This window comes from Pteropus vampyrus, unplaced genomic scaffold (assembly GCF_000151845.1).
Source record: "Pteropus vampyrus isolate Shadow unplaced genomic scaffold, Pvam_2.0 Scaffold283, whole genome shotgun sequence".
In the NCBI taxonomy this organism is placed as follows: domain Eukaryota; kingdom Metazoa; phylum Chordata; class Mammalia; order Chiroptera; family Pteropodidae; genus Pteropus; species Pteropus vampyrus.
In genome coordinates this window covers 636170-641569 of record NW_011889064.1, presented here as the reverse complement: position 1 = coordinate 641569, position 5400 = coordinate 636170, and the positions used below count along the sequence as shown (strand labels likewise).

Below are 5400 nucleotides of genomic sequence, written 5' to 3'. Positions count from 1 at the left end.
AAAAAAAACCCGAAATGATTGCCTAAGGACACAGAAATATGTGGTAATCTTAGGTCTTCATTTTGATGTTTGTCTTCAAGACCCATTCATCTTCCAAGTAGTCCAGGCAGCTCCCATGATATCAGGTCACCAGAACAAGTATTTGGAGTCCAGAACTCATTATTATTTTCCACCTGTCACTCTAGTAGTAAAGTTCTAGCTACCTTTCCTTTTGGAGATATTGGTGAATAGACAGGCATTTGAAAGTAAAATAGATGTTGGGTGACAAAGAAATCAACTCACACTAACTAAAAGGTACATAAGACAAAAGCAAACATCAAAAGGCTGGTGTGTTAATTTACAGTGGGAAATATAACACCACATACAAGAAATATCACATTGGCCTGATCAAAACATTTTTTTTCTCTTGTGGTCCAACCACATGGAAATCAAAAAGTGGTTTTGTGAGCATTAATTCAAAACAACAGGAGGTAGGTAAATCAAATCTTGAAGGCATCATTCTCCAAAATGTGTTATCTACTGCAAGATGTTTCAACGGACCTTTCAACAACATCAAAAGGTTCAGTAATCAAATAAATTTGAAAACACTAGATTCAGAAGTTAAACAGCTTTCATAACTGCCTATTTTCTTTGGTCTGAAGACGTATATCATAAATTTCCAAAGGCATAGATAGGTGGCTTTTCTAGAATGAATGTGACTCTTGTCCTTATAGAATGTTTAACAATATCTCATGAAATAGTGTTATTCTACAGATACAGTTTAGGATTCACTGTCCAAATTCCTTAGCTTGATATATAATCTTACCATTGGGATAGATTTGCCAAGGGGCCTAGTGTACTTGAAATGCAGGGACTAAAGCCAGGACATCATTTACTCTTTAGAGACATACATACCATGAAAACTGAAATAATCAAAGTCTAGTACCTGAATCTCCTTTTGCCCTTTAGTGTTTGGGTGAGCACTGCCAATATGTACCTTTGTTATTCTCCCTTTTCTTTAATTTGAATTAATTCTACTAGTGATATTAAAACATTAAAGAGGTCACAGTGAAGACTAGTTTGCCTACAAGTAAACTCACCTTCTTCAGATGATTTTTGTGTCTCTTCATTGTAAATTATGTGTTGACTTTAAAATGTGACTTTAATGACTCTATTTTCTTTATTTTCAGCACTTAGAATCCTGCCATACTATAATCACTAAATGCTTATTAAAAGTATGTAACCAGAAAATAATAACTGTGGCAGATAGAATAATGTCCCCACCCAAAAGTCTACATCCTAATCTCCAGAACCTGTAAATATGTTCCCATAAGTAACAAAAGGGATCTTGCAAGTGTCTTAAAGTTACAATCTTAAAGTGAAGAGATTGCTCTGGCTTATCTGGGTGGGTCAATGTAATCACACAGGTCCTTATAAGTGAAAGAAGGCAGGACAGTCTGAGTCAAAAGAGATGTGACAATGGAAGCAGAGTTCAGAGTGATGCAATCACTAGCTGGAAGGAGGCCACAAGCCAAGAAATGTGGGCAGCCTCTCTAGAAGCTGGAAAGGGAAAGGCAAGGAATTCTCCTCTAGAGTCCCTAGAAGGAATGTAGCCCTGCTAACACCTTGATTTTAGAACCATGAGGCCCATTTCAGACTTATGACCTTCAGAACTGTAAGATAATAAATTTGTTTTGTTCTAAGCCACTAACTCTGTGTTAATTCGTTAAAGCAACAATAGGAAAGAAATATGATCACCACCACAACTTTGGGAGACAACTGTCCCTTGTCCACCAGGTCTGCTGCTACCCATATCCAACATTTAACCCTCTGAGTTCAACCTTAACTAACACCCTGAACCACAGTGTCCTTTAAAACCTAGTTGGAGATTCATGTAAATCTCACTTCACAAAGCTATGGAAACTTAAATCTAAGAATCTCAAGAAGTTTCAACAAGTATTAAACAAATAATCGAATGTCTCAGAAAGAGATCAATGTAGATAGCAGAAATAGGAAAGCTATTCACTGAAGATGACAGTCACTTGAGAAATGTGTTTTTTGAGACCCCCTATAGTAGCATTAACTCAGAAGAACTGACCCATGCTAGATAAACTCACAAGAGACTTTACATAAACTATGTTAGTCAAAGTTCTCCAGAGAAACAGAACGAATAGGATGTGTACATAAATAGAGGGAGATTTAGGAATTGGCTCATGTGATTATGAAAGCAACTTTCAGGGTGGGACCGACAGGTGGGAGACCCAGGGAAGAGCCAATGTTGCAATTCAAGTCCAAAGGTTGTGTACTGGCAGAACCACTTTCTTGCAGAAAGGTCAGTCTTCTGTTCTATTACACCTTCACTGATTAGATGAGGCCCACTCACATTTTGAGGGCAATCTGCTTCATTCAGATTCCATGGATTTAAATTTAAATCTTATCCAAAAATCACCCTTGCAGATATATCCAGAATAATATTTGACCAAATATCTGGGAATCAAGGCCCAGCGAAATTGACACATAAAATTAATCATCACATAAACCAAAATGTCAATTTATTAATTTAAATGTGGGATATTTATTCTAGTCATTTAAGTATCTACGTCCCCTAGCCAGAAAACCTTAATATCAGAGCATCTGGTAGATTAATCAGCCTTAAGCTATTTGATGAGTATGACTCAGAACAAAGGCAGTAGGACAGTTGTGGGGAATAATTCACTGTATTGGTCAGATTCCACTAGGTACTGCCAATTTTACTACCCTTCAGAAAAGCCTACAATGTCTTGCCTTTTGAAATTTCCCCTATAGGTGGATTTTTATCCTTTGCTCCACTTGACCCTATAGAGACGGGCCACCATCTGGAGATCTAGGAGTTGGTCCCGTATTGGACAGCAACTTAGTAAGATCATTCTTCTTTAAGATTTTGAATATAAAATATATAAAGCAAGAGAGAAAGAGAGAAAGTAAAAGCCTTATGATATAAGAAACAATGTTTTAGTAGAAGCAATGATACAGAAAAAAAAACGGAGATTAACTAGTTTGGCAGTGCAGAACAAGTGCAGGTAGAAAAAGAAGCAAAGCCAGAAGCTCTGAATCATATACCTGGAAGACTAGGGAAGTGAGAGGCCTCCAGCCAGTGAGAGTCATTCTGATATCCTGAGTATAAACCGCCTACAGCTTTTCCCAAGTATCTGACAACAAATCCCACTGGTTGAAGTAAACCGTGATGGTCTCCTCTATACATTGTAACCAAAAGGTCAAACGACTCACCTAGGCTCTAGGAAATCCAGATAAACTTTTACTACCCCTCCAGAGAAAGCACCTCTCCCAGGAACCACAAACATTCCTACACTCTAGGTCCAGTGTCTGAATCACAGTCTCTGCACAGTATTGGAGACTTTAAATCTTTCTGTAGGTTTTAACCCCTCTCAACACCATATAATTAGAACATACAGGATATATATGCCCAAACAGGGAAGCAGACAATTGGTCAGGTCAGTGCTCTGACCTCGTTATTACTGTAGAATATGATTCAGTTGTCCATCTGTTTCTTGGAATGGTTTGGGTTACATTTTCAAAAATCATGGTACTATTTCATCTTCCTAAGACTGTAGCCTAATCTTGCTATATATACCACTATGTTGCCCGCTACACACCAATTTCTTGATTATTCCAAGCTGTGTAAATTTTAAAGATAGCTGATCTCATTCACTATGTGTGAATTTTTTGAGATTTACTGTCATAAGTTAACCTTATTTTCCAGTTCCCACGTGACACACCTCATTTCCCCTTTTTATGCTGACAACGGCATTATGCATATTCAAATCTATCAGTGAAAAATTAAGAGCTTTAAGATTAATTACATAATAAACATTAGGCAGGGGCAGAATTATAATGTAAGAATCCAGGTTTATTCAATCAATTTTAGTGTATTCACATTCAAGGGAGGAACCAGAAATCCAAAAGCTGGTAAGAGGGAATTCTCTGTCTTTTTTGGAAGTTCTCTGCTTTGCAAATAGGTGAGCAACAACAGAATCCAGCAGGCCAAATAAGGCCAGAATTGGTGGTCTCTGAGTTGAAGCAATCTGGCAGCTGCTCCTAGCTGAGGCCAACAAACCCTCAGGCCAAGTGTCAAGTCACAGAGGGAGGACTCGGCAGATGCTGTGGGCTCAGGCCATAAGAATCCTGCCTGAGAAGAGGATGAGAGCAAAGTGGCAGATTAAGACTATAGGGCAGCTCTGCCAAACCACCACAGGTCCTCTGGTCCCCAGCACAGGGGCCTTCTGTCCACTGCCCTGCCTTAGGGGCTGGCTCCATAGATGTGGGGGAAAAAAAAACAGAACTTCTAGTTGCTTCTCACTAGAAAGAAAGTGTTGGTCTACAATGAATCCTGTTCCTGGGTGATGCCTGGGCAAAGTTCAGCTTGCCCCACTTTCTCATCACAGGAAGCAAGCTGCCACAAAAATTCTTTAGAACAGTGATTCTTTTTCTAATGGTTAGCAAAAGAACTCTTTTTCAAGTGAAATTTTTTTGTGGAATGTCAAATATATAAAAATAGTTGAAAGCATATCAGCTCTGAACAGCCCAGAGCCCAAATACAAGGCCTCCCCACTGTGCCCACCTCACGGCAGCCTCTGTGGCCCCTCCATGGAACTATGGGATTGGTGGGACACAGTGTGAAAGCCACTGCTTCGGAATGCCAAGCGGCCTGCCTGTGAAAGCCTGAAAGCAAAATTCAGAGAAATGTGAAAAATAAAAACCATGCATCATGCCGACAACTTAAAAAAATCTATCAAAGTTGAATCAACTGGTCCCTGGGAAACTCTAAGTGGTAAAGGTTTCCTTTTTTTTTTTTTTTTTTTAATTTATTTTTTACGCCTACAGCACCTGGTCTTCCTAGGTGGTCTCCCATCCAAGTACTAACCAGGCCCGACCCTGCTTAGCTTCTGAGATCAAACGAGATCGGACATGTTCAGGGTGGCATGGATATAGACCAAAGGCATCCTTGAAACCTACTACATCAGCAGTTGGCCACTAGAAATACTCTCATTAGAAAGACACCTAAAAGGCCACGCACAGCCATAGAACATGTCATTTGGAATCCTAAACTCTGAATTTGAGTCACAACTCCATTACTTACTAGCTGGGCAATCCTGAGAAAATGTCTTAAATTCTCTGGGTCCTGACTTTCTCATCAGCAAGAGAAAGATGATAGGATTATTACTCACTTAACATGGTTATGAGGATCAAACAAAGTACATTAAAGAGGTAAATAAACTGTAAAGCTCTGTATGCATCATGAAAGTTGTTAATGTAAAGATCTGTTATCTGTTGTGTCATTCGTCCACTCTGTATATTTTTATGAAATAATACTCCACTACGGTAAGGCTAATAGATTGAGCTGATTTGGATATCACTTCTCTG

The 5400-nt window shown here is 39.0% G+C and overlaps 1 pseudogene; it reads right to left on the bottom strand.

Annotated features, from left to right (window-relative positions):
- Positions 1-4851: 4851 nt before the first annotated feature.
- LOC111729835 lies at positions 4852-4970 on the bottom strand (annotated as a pseudogene).
- Between the last annotated feature and the right edge of the window lie 430 nt (positions 4971-5400).